A 17,223-nucleotide genomic window follows, 5' to 3' on the forward strand; every position below is an offset into this window, starting at 1 on the left:
CTGTCCTTTATTGAGTCCATCTTTGCATGAAATGTTCCCTAGGTATCTCTAATTTTCTTGAAGAGATCTCTAGTCTTTCCCATTCTGTTGTTTTCCTCTATTTCTTTCCACTGATAGCTGAGGAAAGCTTTCTTATCTCTCCTTGCTAGTCTTTGGAACTCTGCATTCAGATGCTTATATCTTTCCTTTTCTCCTTTGCTTTTCGCTTCTCTTCTTTTCACAGCTATTTGTAAGGCCTCCTGAGACGACCATTTTGCTTTTTTGCATTTCTTTTTCTTGGGGATGGTCTTAATCCCTGTCTCCTGTACAATGTCACAAACCTCTGTCTGTAGTTCATCAGGCACTCTATCTATCAGATCTAGGCCCTTAAATCTATTTCTCACTTCCACTGTATAATCATAAGGGATTTGATTTAGGTCATACCTGAATGGTCCAGTGCTTTTCCCTACTTTCGTCAATTTAAGTCTGAATGTGGCAATAAGGAGCTCATGATCTGAGCCACAGTCAGCTCCCGGTCTTGTTTTTGCTGACTGTATAGAGCTTCTCCATCTTTGGCTTCAAAGAATATAATCAATCTGATTTCAGTGTTGACCATCTGGTGATGTCCATGTGTAGAGTCATCTCTTGTGTTGTTGGAAGAGGGTGTTTGCTATGATCAATGCGTTATCTTGGCAAAACTCTATTAGCCTTTGCCCTGCTTCATTCCATACTCCAGGGCCAAATTTGCCTGTTACTCCAGGTGTTTCCTGACTTCCTACTTTTGCATTCCAGTCCCCTATAATGAAAAGGACATCTTTTTTGGATGTTAGTTCTAAAAGGTCTTGTAGGTCTTCATAGAACCGTTCAACTTCAGCTTCTTCAGCATTACTGATTGGGGCATAGGCTTGCATTACTGTGATGTTGAATTGTTTGCCTTGGAAATGAACAGAGATCATTCTGTCGTTTTTGAGATTGCATCCAAGTACTGCATTTCAGACTCTTTTGTTGACCATGATGGCTACTCCATTTCTTCTAAGGGATTCCTGCCCACAGTAATAGATATAATGGTCATCGGAGTTAAATTCACCCATTCCAGTCCTTTTTAGTTTGCTGATTCCTAGAATGTTGATGTTCACTCTTGCCATCTCCTGTTTGACCACTTCCAATTTGCTTTGTTTCATGGACCTAATATTCCAGATTCCTATGCAATATTGCTCTTTACAGCATCAGCCCTTACTTCTATCACCAGTCACATCCACAGCTGGGTATTGTTTTTGCTTTGGCTCCATCCCTTCATTCTTTCTGGAGTTATTTCTCCACTGATCTCCAGTAGCATATTGGGTACCTACCAACCTGGGGAGTTCCTCTTTCAGTATCCTATCATTTTGCCTTTTCATACTGTTCATGGGGTTCTCAAGGCAAGAATACTGAAGAGGTTTGCCATTCCCTTCTCCAGTGGACCACATTCTGTCAGACCTCTCCACCATGACCCGTCCGTCTTGGGTGTCCCCACACGGCATGGCTTATTTCATTGAGTTTCATTGAGTCAGACAAGGCTGTGGTCCATGTGATCAGATTGGCTAGTTGTCTGTGATTGTAGTTTCAGTCTGTCTGTCCCATGATGCCCTCTCACAACACCTACCATCTTACTTGGGTTTCTCTTACCTTGGTCATGGGGTATCTCTTCACGGCTGCTCCAGCAAAGCACAGCCACTGCTCCTTACCTTGGACGAGGGGTATCTCCTCAGGGCCTCCCCTCCTGACCTTGAACATGGAGTAGTTCCTCTGGGCCCTCCTGTGCCCGCACAGCCACCGCCCCTTGGACGTGTGGTCGCTCCTCTCGGCTGCCACCCCTGAGCTCAGGCGTGTGGTAGCTCCTCTCGGCCGCCACCCCTGGCCTTGGACGTGGGGTAGCTTGTCTTGGCCGCTCCTGTGCCGTCGCAGCCTGGCACTCTGTGTCGCCACCCCTGACTTTGGGCAAGGGGTAGCTCCTCTTGGCCACGCTTCTGCGCAGTCCGTCACAGCTGGCATTCCATCGCCATAGGTATCTATATCTATCTATCTATCTAGATGTTACCCCATCTTGAACCTCCCTCCCACCTCTCCCCATCCCACCCCTCTAGGTTGTCACAGAGCACTGGATTTGAGCTCCCTGCATCATATGGCAAATTCCCACTGGCTATCTATTTTTCATATGGTAATAGATATGCTTCAGTGCTACTCTCCTAATTCATCCCGTCCTCTCCTTCCCTCATTGTATCCACAAATTTGCTCACTATGTCTGCATTTCCATTGCTGCCCTGCATATAGGCTCATTAATACTATCTTTCTAGATTCCATATATATGTGTTAATATATGATATTTATTTTCTCTTTCCAACTTACTTCACTCTGTATAATAGGCTCATCCACTTCATTAGAAGTGACTCAAATGTGTTCCCTTTTATGGCTGAGTAATATTCCATTGTATGTATGTACCATAGCTTTTTTATCCATTCATCTGTTGATGGACATCTAGGTCACTTCCACGTCCTAGTTATTGTAAATAGTACTGCAGTGAACCTTGGGTACATGTGTGTCTTTCAATTATGGTTTCCTCAGGGGATATGCCCAGTGCTGGGATTGCTGGATAATATGGTAGTTATATTGTTAGTTGCTCATAATAGTCTTATGATCCTTTGTATTTCTTTATAGTAATAACTTCTCCTCTTTCATTTCTAAATTTATTGATTTGAGTCTTCTCCCTTTTTTCTTGATGAGTCTGGCTAGTGAGTGGTCTATTGATTTTGTTTATCTTATCAAAGAACCAGCTTTTAGTTTTATTGATCTTTTCTATTGTTTTATTCATTTCTTCTTCATTTATTTCTGCTCTGATCATTATGATTTTTTTCCTCTACAAACTTTGGGGTTTTTTGTTCTTCTTTTTCTAGTTGCTTTAGGCATAAGGGTAGGTTGTTTATATGATTTATTTCTCATTTCTTCAGGTAGGATTGTATTGATATAAGCTTCCCTCTTAGAACCACTTTTGCCACATCCCAAAAGTTTTGGGTCATGTTTTCATTGTCATTTGTTTTTACATATTTTTTAATTTCCTTTTTGATGTCTTCACTGACCTGTTGATTATTTAGAAATGTATTATTTAGCCACATGTGTTTGTGCTTATTACAATTTTTTCCCCTGTAGTTGATATTTAGCCTCATAGCATTGTGCTCAGAAAAGATGCTTGATATGATTTCAATATTCTTAATTCAATATTCTGTGGCTTGATTTGTGATCCAAGATGTGGTCTATCCTGGAGAATTTTCTGTGTGCAGGTTCGGAAAGGTGTATTCTGCTGTTTGGGGATGGAATATCCTGAAGATATCAGTTAGGTCTATCTGGCCTAGTGTGTGATTTAAGGCCTGTGTTTCCTTATTAATTTTCTGTCCAAATGATCTTTCTGTTGGTGTAAGTGGGGTGTTAAATACCCATACTATTATTGTGTAACTGTTAATTTCCCCTTTTATGGTTGTTGTTGCTCAGTTGCTCAGTTGTGTCTGACTCTTTGTGACCCTATGGACTGAAGCATGTCAGGCCTCCCTGTCCTTCACCATCTCCCGCAGCTTGCTAAAACTCATGTCCATTGAATCAGTGATGCTATCCAATCATCTCATCCTCTGTCATCCCCTTCTCCTCCTGCCTTCAATCTTTCCCAGGATTAGGATCTTTTCAGAGTTGGCTCTTTGTATCAGGTGGCCAAACCCATGGCCTGCAAGGAGATCCAACCAGTCCATTCTAAAGAAGATCAGTCCTGGGTGTTCATTGGAAGGACTGATGTTGAAGCTGAAACTCCAATACTTATGCCACCTGATGAGAAGAGCTGACTCATTTGAAAAGACCCTGATGCTGGGAAAGATTGAAGGCAGGAGGAGAAGGGGACCACAGAGGATGAGATGGTTGGATGGCATCACCAAATCGATGGACATGGATTTGGGTGGACTCCAGGGGTTGGTGATGGACAGGGAGGCCTGGCGTCCTGCGGTTCATGGAGTCAGACACGACTGAGCAACTGAACTGAACTGAACTCATGTGGGTCTTTTCTTCTCTTGTGTTTCTTGCTAGAGAATTTCCTTCAGCATGTGTTGTAAGCCTGGTTTGGTGGTGCTGAATTCCCTTACTTTTGTTTGTCTATAAAGCTTTTGATTTCAACATCAAATCTGAATGAGATCCTAGCTGGGTAGAGTAATCTTGGTTGTAGATTTTTATCTTTCATCTCTTTAAGTATATCCTGCCACTCCCTTCTGGCCTGCAGTTTCTGTTGAAAAGTCAGCTGTTAATCTTACAGGGATTCCTTTGTATGTTATTTTTCGCTTTTCCCTTTCTGCTTTTAATATTTTTTCTTCGTGTTTAATTTTTTTAGTTCGATTAATATGTCTTGCTGTATTTCTCTTTGGGTTTATCCTGTATGGAACTCTCTGGGCTTCCTGGACTTGGGTGGCTATTTCCTTTCCCATGTTAGGGAGGTAATCCCCTCAAATATTTTCCTCACATTCTTTCTTTTACTATTCTTCTCCTGGACCCCTATAATTCGAATATTGGTGCATTTACTATTGTCCCACATGTCTCTGAGAGTGTCCTCAATTTTCTTCATTCTTTTTTCTCTATTTTGCTTCTCAGCAATTATTTCTGTCATTCTATCTTCCAGCTCAATTATCCATCCTTCTGCCTCAGTTATTCTGCTATTTGTTCCTTCTAGAGCATTTTTAATTTCAGTGATTGTGTTGTTCTTCAGTTTGTTTTTTATTTATTTCTAACAGGTCTTTGTTAAATGTGTTAAGTTTCTTGCATTTTCTCCACTCTATTTTTGATATTTTGAAACTTCTTTACTATCATTACTGTAAATTTTTTCCAATAGGTTGCCTATTTCCTCTTCATTTAGCTGGTCTTGTAGTTTTTTACCTTACTCCTTCATCTGTAACATAATTTTTGTCATTTCACTTTTGTCTGGATGGACTGTGTTCCTGTCTTGTTAGTTGTTTGGCCTGAGGATTCCAAGAGTGGAATTTGTGTGAAGTTGGGTAGAGCTGTGTTTTGGTGTTGCAGTGCGGACTTCTGGGATACCATACTTTGATTAACATTCCTTGGGACCTGACATTCTCTGTTACTCCAGCAGTTTGGATTCAGTGCTCCTGCCTCAGGGGCTCAGACCTGATCTCTGGCTCATGGACCGGGATCCCAAATGCCATGGGTTGTAGGGGAAAAAAAGAAAAAATAGAGTGAGAAGAAAAAAGAAAAGGAGAATAATAGCAGAGAATAAAAAATAACCCCTGGCCACCCCCAGGGCTTCTCCTGTCAGCCTGTCCACAGGATAATGCCCACCCGCATCTTGTGAGCATCCTAGGTGTGGGGAGACACAGACTCTATGTTTTCCCTCACCACCGTCTTGGTTCTGATAATGCCCACCAGCACCTTGTGAGCATCCTAGGTGTGGGGAGACAGACTCTGTGTCTTCCCTCACCACCGTCTTGGTTCTGCCCCTTAACATGTGTTTAAAGTCCACCCATGTTGCAGCGTGTATTAGAGTTCTGTTCCTTTTTATGGCTGAATGATATTTCATTGTGTGAATGAACCACATTTTGTTTACTCATAGTTAATGGACATTTGGATTGTTTCCACCTTTTGGCTATTTCTCAGTGCTGTTGTGAACATTTTTGTACAAACATTTGAATAGCTGTTTTAATTTCTCTTGGGTACATACCCAGGAGTGGAATGCTGGTCATATGGTATTAACTGCATGCTTAACTCTTTACGAATGACCAGACAGTTCACCTCAGCCACTGAGCTTGTGCACATGCATTTTTAGTTTATATAAACAGTTTATGCTTTAGCTTTCTTTCTGTTTTATTGATACTTTTTTCTCCAAAGTTGCAATATGTAAGGTCACCTGTGGTGTTACATGTACCCCCTAGATCCTGATTTCTTTTGCCTCACAGCTCTCTCCATGGTAAAGTCACCACATTTCACCTACCTAATGGTGGGCAGCCGGCAGTTGCCACCCCCATGTCCTAGTTCCCAAACTGCAGTGATTCAGATACTCCTCTGTGTCTTTCAGGATCTCTGGGGGAAGGAGATACAAAAAGAGATTTGTTGGGTCCTGGAATGTGTATATATCCACCTCAAGGAGCAGCGCTTGTGTGAATTGGCAGGCCAGTGACAGTGAACATTCCTAACAGCAGTGGTTGGTGAGCATCTGAGCATCTGCCGGTATACTGCACCTTGTCAGGCTCCTTTATATGTAAATTGAGCCTTCAGGCCTCAGTCCATTTTCTACTGGAGTTGTTGCCTTTTCCAATTTGCAAGATTTCACTACGTATTTATTCACCTGTTTGTTTTAGAAATTTAAGACTTCTTACAGCCTTCCAGTTGTCCATTAACCCTGTCCAAGTGATTATTTTTGCCCAGTGGGTTTGTGCTTTGAAGCTTTTGTATCTCCATACAGATTTTAAAAATATTTGTTATAGCTCTTTTTAAAAAGCCATTGGTAGTTTGAGAGGGAAGGCACTTATTCTGTAGATTATCTTGGATAGTATGGTCATTTTAACAGCATTACTTCTTCTAATCCAAAAACATGATTTATATTTATATTTCTTTGTGTTATTTTCAATTTTTTTCATCAGCATCTTAGACTTTTAAAGTACAGGTCTTTTGCTCCCGTCAGTTCAGTTCAGCCGCTCAGTCGTGTCCAACTCTTTGCGACCCCATGAATCGCAGCATGCCAGGCCTCCCTGTCCATCACCAACTCCCAGAGTTCACTCAGACTCACGTCCATCGAGTCAGTGATGCCATCCAGCCATTTCATCCTCTGTCGTCCCCTTCTCCTCTTGCCCCCAATCCCTCCCAGCATCAGAGTCTTTTCCAATGAGTCAACTCTTCGCATGAGGTGGCCAAAGTACTGGAGTTTCAGCTTTAGCATCAATCCTTCCAATGAACACCTAGGACTGATCTCCTTTAGAAAGGACTGGTTGGATCTCCTTGCAGTCCAAGGGACTCTCAAGAGTCTTCTCCAACACCACAGTTCAAAAGCATCAATTCTTCAGTGCTCAGCTTTCTTCACAGTCCAACTCTCACATCCATACATGACCACAGGAAAAACCATAGCCTTGACTAGACGAACCTTTGTTGGCAAAGTAATGTCTCTGCTTTTGAATATGCTATCTAGATTGGTCATAACTTTCCTTCCAAGGAGTAAGCGTCTTTTAATTTCATGGCTGCAATCACCGTCTGTAGTGATTTTGGAGCCTCAAAATATAAAGTCTGACACTGTTTCCACTGTTTTCCCATCTATTTCCCATGAAGTGATGGGACAAGATGCCATGATCTTCCTTTTCTGAATGTTGAGCTTTAAGCCAGCTTTTTCACGCTCTTCTTTCACTTTCATCAACAGGCTTTTTAGTTCCTCTTCACTTTCTGACATAAGGGTGTTGTCATCTGCATATCTGAGGTTATTGGTATTTCTCCCGACAATCTTGATTCCAGCTTGTGCTTCTTCCAGCCCACCATTTCTCATGATGTACTCTGCATGTAAGTTTAATAAGCAGGGTGACAATATACAGCCTTGACGTACTCCTTTTGCTATTTGGAAGCAGTCTGTCATTCCATTTCCAGTTCTAACTGTTGCTTCCAGATCTGCATATAGGTTTCTCAAGAGGCAGATCATGTGGTCTGCTTTCCCGTCTCTTTCAGAATTTTCCACAGTTTATTTGATCCACACAGTCAAAGGCTTTGGCATAGTCAATAAAGCAGAAATAGATGTTTTTCTGGAACTCTCTTGCTTTTTTGATGACCCAGCGGATGTAGGCAATTTGATCTCTGGTTCCTCTGTATTTTCTAAAACCAGCTTGAACATCTGGAAGTTCACGGTTCACGTATTGCTGAAGCCTGGCTTGGAGAATTTTGAGCATTACTTTACTAGCGTGTGAGATGAGTGCAATTGTGCAGTAGTTTGAGCATTCTTTGGCATTGCCTTTCTTTGGGATTGGAATGAAAACTGACCTTTTCCAGTCCTGTGGCCACTGCTGATTTTTCCAAATTTGCTGGCATATTGGGTGCAGCACTTCCACAGCATCATCTTTCAGGTTTTGGAATAGCTCAACTGGATTTCCGTCACCTCCACTAGCTTTGTTCGTAGTGATGCTTTCTAAGGCCCACTTAGAACCATTCAACTTCAGCTTTTTCAGTGTTACTGGCTGGGGCATAGGCTTGCGATTACTGTGATATTGAATGGTTTGCCTTGGTAATGAACAGAGATCATTCTGTCGTTTTTGAGATTGCATCCATGTGCTGCATTTTGGACTCTTTTGTTGACCATGATGGCTACTCCATTTCTTCTAAGGGATTCCTGCCCATAGTAGTAGGTATAATGGTCATCTGAGTTAAATTCACCCATTCCAGTCCATCTTGTTTGCTGATTCCTAGAATTTCGATGTTCACTCTTGCCATCTCCTGTTTGACCACTTCCAATTTGCCTTGATTCATGGACCTAACATTCCAGGTTCCTATGCAATATTGCTCTTTACAGCATCGGACCTCGCTTCTGTCACCAGTCACATCCACAACTGGGTATTGTTTTTGCTTTGGCTCCATCCCTTCATTCTTTCTGGAGTTACTTCTCCACTGATCTCCAGTAGCATATTGGGCACTTACCGACCTGGGGAGCTCCTCTTTCAGTATCCTATCATTTTGCCTTTTCATACTGTTCATAGGGTTCTCAAGGCAAGAATACTGAAGTGGTTTGCCATTCCCTTCTCCAGTGGACCACATTCTGTCAGACCTCTCCACCATCACCCGTCTGTCTTGCTGGCCCCACATGGCAGGGCTTACTTTCATTGAGTTAGACAAGGCTTTGGTCCATGTGATCAGATTCGCTAGTTTTCTGTGATTATGGATTCAGTGTGTCTGCCCTCTGATGCCCTCTCGCAACACCTACCATCTTACTTGGGTTTCTCCTTCCTTGGTTGTGGTGTCTCTCTTCACAGCTGTTCCAGCAAAGCGCAGCTGCTGCTCCTTACCTTGGACAAGATGTATCTCCTCATGGCTGCCCCTCCTTTTTTTTTTAATTTATTAATTTTTTGGAGGCTAATTACAATATTGTATTGGTTTTGCCATACATTGACATGAATCTGCCACGGGTGTACATGTGTTCCCCGTCCTGAACCCCCCTCCCACCTCCCTCCCTATCCCATCCCTCTGGGTCATCCCAGTGCACCAGCCCCAAGTACCCTGTATCATGCATTGAATCTAGACTGGCTATCTGTTTCACATATGATAATATACATGTTTCAATGCCATTCTCCCAAACCATCCCACCCTCGCCCTTTCCCACAGAGTCCAAAAGACTGTTCTATACATCTGTGTCTCTTTTGCTGTCTTGCTTACAGGGTTATCGTTACCATCTTTCTAAATTCCATATATATGCGTTAGTATACTATATTGGTGTTTTTCTTTCTGGCATACTTCACTCTGGTATAAAAGGCTCCAGTTTCATCCACCTCATTAGAACTGTTTCAAATGTATTCTTTTTAATGGCTGACTAATATTCCGTTGTGTATATGTACCACCGCTTTCTTACCCATTCATCTGCTGATGGACATCTAGGTTGCTTCCAATTGGCTATTCCAATTGGTTGCTTCCATCTGGGCTATTATAAACAGTGCTGTGATGAACATTGGGGTACACATGTCTCTTTCAATTCTGGTTTCCTCGGTGTGTATGCCCAGCAGTGGGTTGCTGGGTCATATGACGGCCGCCCCTCCTGACCTTGAACTTTGAGTAGCTCCTCTCAGCCTTCCTGTGCCTGTGTAGCCACTACTCTTGGACATGGGGTAGCTCCTCTTGGCCGCTGCCCTTGACCTCGGACGTGGGGTAGGTGGCTCAGACAGTAAAGCGTCTGACTACAATGCAGGAGACCTGGGTTCGATCCCTGTGTTGGGAAGATCCCCTGGAGAAGGAAATGGCAACCCACACCAGCATTCTTGCCTCGAAAATCCCACGGACAGAGGAGCCTAGTAGGCTACAGTCCATGGGGTCGCAAAGAGTTGGACACAACTGAGCGACTTCATTTCACTTTTAAATTCAGACACTTGTTTTTCTCTCCGGTGTGCATTCTGGTGTGATGTACTTTTTTTTTTTTTCCAGACAAATTCTTTACTATGAAATAGATTTCATTTTCTATGTTTTCCTTAACATGATACAACATAGCATGTTCATGGGAAACTGCCTTTGAATCCAAGATATCTGTGCTCTATTTTACTGTTTTATAAGCTGTTTCACTCTCCTACAGGCAGGCTCTGTGAGACCAGATATATCTACTTACAATTTTACCAGATAGTCTCAACTTTAAGATGAGGGGAATTGACCTCATCCTAAATATCATCCAAATTCTTCCTGCTCTGTGAAAATTTTCCTAGTAATGGTATTCAAAACTTTTTTCTCTTTTACTTTTACCAGAGTCTTTATTGGAATTAATACACATTTTAAATTACCTATAATTGGGTTAATTACATGAACGTATATTTTCCTTCAGCAATTTATGAAATTTGGGTAGCTCATACTCCCAATAGGTAGCATTAGAGTTATGCAACACATATTTGATAAATCTGTGGAATGTTCATTCATTCTGGGTATGAATGCACTACGTAAAAATAAAATTAAAATTAAACATATCTTTAAAGAAGAATTTAACACTCAAATGATTGACAATTTTTCAAAAATATTTGTTGTTTTGTTGTTTGGTCGTTAAGTCATGTCTGATTCTTTTTCGACTCCATGGCCTATAGCCTGAGAGGTTTCTCTGTCCATAGGATTTCCCAGGCAAGAATACTGGAGTGGGTTGCCATTTCCTTCTCCAAGGTGTGATGTACTCTTAAGAGCTGCCTTATGCTTTCAATTTTTCACCATTAAGGATAATGTTTGCCATGGGTTTGTCATACATAGCTTTTATTATGTTGAGGTATGTTCCTTCTATTCCTGCTTTCTGGAGGGTTTTTAATAAAATTGAAAGCATTTCCCCTAAAGTCAGGAACAAGAAACGGGTGCGCACTCTCACCACTACTATTCAACATAGTTTTGGAAGTTTTGGCCGCAGCAGTCAGAGCAGAAAAAGGAATCCAGATTGGAAAAGAAAAAGCAAAACTCTCACTGTTTGCAGATGACATGATCCTCTACATAGAAAACCCTAAAGACTCCACCAGAAGATTACTAGAGCTAATCAATGAATATAGTAAAGTTGCAGGATATAAAATTAACACACAGAAATCCCTCACATTACAATACACTAACAATGAGAAAACAGAAAGAGAAATAAAGGAAACAAGCCCATTCACCATTGCAATGAAAAGAATAAAATACTTAGGAATAGATCTACCTAAAGAAACAAAAGATCTATATATAGAAAACTAGAAAACACTGGTGAAAGAAATCAAAGAGAACACAAATAGATGGAGAAATATACCATGTTTATGGATTGAAAGAATCAATATAGTGAAAATGAGTATACTACCCAAAGCAATCTATAGATTCAATGCAATTCCTATCAAGACACCAATGGTATTTTTCACAGAACTAGAACAAATAATTTCTCAATTTGTACGGAAATACAAAAAACCGAATAGCCAAAGCAATCTTGAGAAAGAAGAATGGAACTGGAGGAATCAACCTGCTTGACTTCAGTCTCTACTACAAAGCTACAGTCATCAAGACAGTATGGTACTGGCACAAAGACAGAAATATAGATCATTGGAACAAAATAGAAAGCCAAGAGATAAATCCATGCACCTATGGACACCTTATCTTTAACAAAGGAGGCAATAATATACAATGGAGAAAAGACAATCTCTTTAACAAGTGGTGCTGGGAAAACTGGTCAACCACTTGTAAAAGAATGAAACTAGAACACTTTCTAATACCATACACAAAAATAAACTCAAAATGGATTAAAGATCTAAATGTAAGACCAGAAACTATAAAACTCCTAGAGGAAAACATAGGCAAAGTACTCTCTGACATAAATCACAGCAGGATCCTCTATGACCCACCTCCTAGAATATTGGAAATAAAAGCAAAAATAAACAAATGGGACCTAATTAAACTTAAAAGGTTTTTCACAACAAAGGAAACTATAAGCAAGGTGAAAAGACAGCCTTCAGAATGGGAGAAAATAATAGCAAACGAAGCAACAGACAAAGAACTAATCTCAAAAATATATAAGCAACTCCTGCAGCTCAATTCCAGAAAAATAAACGACCCAATCAAAAAATGGGCCAAAGAACTAAACAGACATTTCTCCAAAGACATATAGATGGCTAACAAACACATGAAAATATGCTCAACATCACTCATTATCAGAGAAATGCAAGTCAAAACCACAATTAGGTACCATTTCATGCCAGCCAGAACGGCTGGTATCCAAAAGTTTACAAGCAATAAATGCTGGAGAGGGTGTGGAGAAAAAGGAACCCTCTTACACTGTTGGTGGGAATGCAAACTAGTACAGCCACTATGGAGAACAGTGTAGAGATTCCTTAAAAAAACTGGAAATAGAACTGCCTTATGACCCAGCAATCCCACTGCTGGGCATACACACCAAGGAAACCAGGATTGAAAGAGACACGTGTACCCCAATGTTTATTGCAGCACTGTTTATAATAGCCAGGACATGGAAGCAACCTAGATGTCCATCAGCAGACGAGTTGATAAGAAAGCAGTGGTACATATACACAATGGAATATTACTCAGCCATTAAAAAGAATGCATTTGAATCAGAATGCACCTCATCAGTTCTAATGAGGTGGATGAAACTGGAGCCTATTATACAGAGTGAAGGAAGCCAGAAAGAAAAACACCAGTACAGTATGCTAATGCATATATGTGGAATTTAGAAAGATGGTGATGATAACCCTATATGCAAGACAGCAAAAGAGACACAGATGTATAGAACAGTCTTTTGGACTCTGTGAGAGACGGTGAGGGTGGGATGGTTTGGGAGAATGGCATTGAAACATGTATATTATCATATGTGAGATGAATCACTAGTCCAGGTTTGATACATGAGACAGGGTGCTCGGAGCTGGTGCACTGGGATGACCCAGAGGGATGGGATGGGGAGGAAGGTGGGAGGGGGGTTCAGGATGGGGAACACATGTACACCCGTGGCGGATTCATGTCAATGTTTGGCAAAACCAATACAATATTCTAAAGTAATTAGCCTCCAATTAAAAGAAATAAATTTATATATATATATATTTTTTAAAGAGCTGCCTTATGGACAAAGGTTTTCCCACATTCATATCATTCATAAGGTCTCTCCCCTGTATGAATTCTCAGGTATACTCCAAGAGTTGAATTTTGGGCAAAAGCTTTCCCACATTCATTACACTCATAGGGTTTCTCTTCTGTGTGAATTCTCTGGTGTGCACTAAAGTGTGACTTCTTGGAGAAAGTCTTCCCACACTCACTACACTTGTAGGATTTTACACCTGTGTGAATTCTCTGATGTAATCTGAGGGTTGAATTATGTGCAAAAGTTTTCCTCCATATATTACATTAATAAGATTTCTCCCCATGTGACTTCTCTGATGTGCACTAACATATGACTTTTGAGAAAAAGATTTGCCACATTCATTACATTCATAAGATTTCTCCTCTGTATGAGTCCTCAAATGTACTCTGAGGTGGATGTCTTGGAGAAAGTTTTTCCAAATATATTACATTCATACAATTACTCCATTTTGTGAATTCTCTGATGTGCCCTGAGGGCTTAATTATCTGCAAAGTTTTCCCACATTCCTCACATTTATAAAGTTTCTTTCCTGTGTGAGTTTTCTGATGTGCACAGAGGAATGCTTTCTCCTCTGGGAGAAAGTTTTCCCACATTCATGACATTCATAAGGTTTTTGCCCTTGTAAATTCTCTCATGTCCACTGAGGTATGATTTCTGAGAGGTTTCCCACATTCACAACATTCATAGGGCTTCTCACCTGTGTTAATCCTCTGATGCGTACTGAGGTGTGTCTTCTGGGCAAAAGTTTTCTGAAATTCATTACATTTGTAGAGTTTCACCTCAGTGTGAATTTTCTGAAGTGCTCTTATTAGGGGAAGCACACTGACGGAAGGGCTTCCATGGTGGCTCAGATGGTAAAGAGTCTGCCTGCAACTACCCAAAGCAATTTATAGATTCAATGCAATCCCTATCAAGCTACCAACAGTATTCTTCACAGAGCTAGAACAAATAATTTCACAATTTGTATGGAAATACAAAAAACCTCGAATAGCCAAAGCGATTTTGAGAAAGAAAAATGGAACTGGAGGAATCAACCTACCTGACTTCAGGCTCTACTACAAAGCCACAGTTATCAAGACAGTATGGTACTGGCACAAAGACAGAAATATAGATCAATGGAACAAAATAGAAAGCCCAGAGATAAATCCACACACATATGGACACCTTATCTTTGACAAAGGAGGCAAGAATATACAAAGGATTAAAGACAATCTCTTTAACAAGTGGTGCTGGGAAATCTGGTCAACCACTTGTAAAAGAATGAAACTAGAACACTTAAAAAAAAAAAAAAAAAAAGAATAGTGGAGTAGTTTGCCATTTCCTCCTCCAGGGGATCTTCAAATCAGCATCTCTTGCATCATAGGCAGATTACTGCTGAGTCATTGGGGAAGCCCCAAATAGTTCTCAACTGACAAATATTTCTTTTCCTTTTTTTGCAATTACAAAAAATGTAGCAGGAAATGCATCATTTTGTTCCTGTAGAAACATGTTCCTGTAGAAAAATTATTAGAAGGCAAACTGCTGAGGGAAAGTGTGTGTGCATTTTTAATATTAATAGATTCTAGAAAATTGCCGTCTTGAGCCGCTGTACTGATGAGCAGTCTCCCCTGATCAGCTTTCAGGCTCAAGGCCTTGGGTCTGCCTACCTCTCTCCTAACTGGGGGCCTGGGCCACAGGTCACCAAGCCTCCGAGCCTCAACGTCCCCTCCTGTTGCATGCAGGTGCCATCAGCTCCCGCTCTGCCAGCAGGGTGACTCTTCTGAGCTCTTGTAATCCTTCTAGTTCGATTACTGTCGTATGGCCATATTTCAGGCATTTTTTGAGTAATATAATATGAAATGTTAGTAAAGTGCGACTTTAGGTGCAGAATTTGACATAGGGAGTTTCCTCAAATTGAAACCCTCTAAGAGACCCAGCCGGAAGCTGGAGGCTAAACCAACCCAGAGCTGCATTCACACCATGGCCAGGAGAGGAGGCAAGTGAGTGGTGAGCACTGGACATTTCACACACACAGGCCTCAACCAGGACAAACAAGTTGCAACATTGTTTCCCTTGGGACACCCCTGCAAAAAAAAAAAAAAAAGAATCTGCCTGCAATGCAGGAGACCCGGGTTTGATCCCTGGGTTAGGAAGATCCTCTGGAGAAGGGTATGGCTACCCACTCCAATATTCTTGAATGGAGAATTCCATGGACAGAGTAGCCTGATGGGCTACAATCCATAGGGTTGTATAGAGTTGGACACGACTGAAGTGCCTTAGCACAGCACAGCACAGCACTGACTGAAACCATCCACCCTGGCCAGACACCATAGTAACCATTTGTGTGAGTTATTTTATGACAGGAGGTCCTAGTAAGGAACAAGGAACTAACAAGCCACCACCAACCAGAAAAATTTGGGAAAGATCAAAAGGAGATGCCACGTGTCCTACCACCTCCCAGAATCCTTCTCATTGGCATCCATCTTGGCTGCACAATGCATGTGCCACCAGGAAGGACTCTGAGTCAGAGTGATTGGCCAAAGAAAGCCCAGAAACTAATCCCATCACCATAAAACCTGAAACTGTGAGCCACGTGCAGAGCAGTTCTCCTGAGTTCCTTACCCTCCTGCTCTCTGCCTGGCCGCCCCTTTCTAATAAAGTCTCTTGCTTTGTCAGCACGTGTGTCTCCTTGGACCATTCATTTCTGAGTGTTAGAAAAGAGCCCATCCTTGGCCCCTGGAAGGGGGTCTCCCCTCCTGCAACACTCTGAAGTTTGAATTATGGGCAAAAGTTTTCTTATATTCACTACATTCATATGGTTTCTCACCTGTGTGAATTCTCTGATGTGCTTTGAGGACTGAGTTATCAGCAAAAGTTTTACCACCTTCATTACATTTATAGAGATTGACCCCCATATGGGTTCTGGAATAATGAATAGGATGTGAATTTGAACAAAAGGATTTCCCATATTTCTCACATTCAGAAGGTTTTACACCTGAGTGGGTCCTCTGATGTTGAATGAGGTGTTCTTTCTGATAAATGAATTTCCCACATTCGATAAGTTCAAATGACTTCTCTCCTATGGCAAATTGCTGATGTACATTGAGGGATGAGTTTTGATGGGAGGATTTCTCATATTTATCACTTTGGTAGAATTTCTCTTCTTTGTGAGTTCTCTGATGTATTGTAGGGTCTAATTTCTGGTAGAAGGTATTTGTAAATCTATTATAAACACAGAATTTATCTTTAGTTTGTGTCTTCTGGTGTACTGTATGGGCTGAACTCTGGCTCAAGTTCTTCACACTTAGTGCTTTCAAAAGCACTTTGTTCTATAACAGTTCTCTGAGGGTGAGTGAGGGGTAAATTCCTACTGAAGTTATTCCCATTTTCATTACATTAATAGTGTGTCATAGCCATGTGATCTTCATTGTATTCCACAATGGAGGTTTTGTCATAGGATTTACCACATTCGTTAAGATCAAAACATTTCTCCTTTGTGCCAGTTCTCATGCAGTTAAAAAGAGTTGCTGTACCAGTCCTCTGTGACAACCTAGAGGGGTGGGATGGGAAGATATGTGGGAGGGGGATTCAAGAGGGATGTGACATACATATATACCTAATGCTAATTCATGTTGATGTATGGTAAAAACCATCACAATATTGTAAAGTAATTATCCTCTAATTTTTAAAACAGTTGCTTTATCACAGTTTTCCCTAAATTCATTATCCTTACAGGATTCCTCTCCTGTTAGCAACCTCTTAGCTGTAACACAGACAATCTTATTATGTAAAACTTTTCCATATTCATTACATTCAAAAGATTGCTTCAGGGTTTGAAATTTATGATCATCTTTCACATATCTGAGAGCTTTCACATTTTTATCATATCTGTAAGAGCTCTCCCATATGAGTTTTCTCATGCTGAATATCCAGCTGCAAATTTTCACATA

The 17,223-nt window shown here is 41.0% G+C and overlaps 1 pseudogene; it reads right to left on the bottom strand.

Moving 5' to 3' along the window:
* Positions 1-10,072: 10,072 nt before the first annotated feature.
* Positions 10,073-16,188, bottom strand: LOC104993887 (annotated as a pseudogene).
* Between the last annotated feature and the right edge of the window lie 1,035 nt (positions 16,189-17,223).

Source organism: Bison bison, unplaced genomic scaffold (genome assembly GCF_000754665.1).
Source record: "Bison bison bison isolate TAMUID 2011002044 unplaced genomic scaffold, Bison_UMD1.0 scf7180017864248, whole genome shotgun sequence".
NCBI classification, from domain to species: domain Eukaryota; kingdom Metazoa; phylum Chordata; class Mammalia; order Artiodactyla; family Bovidae; genus Bison; species Bison bison.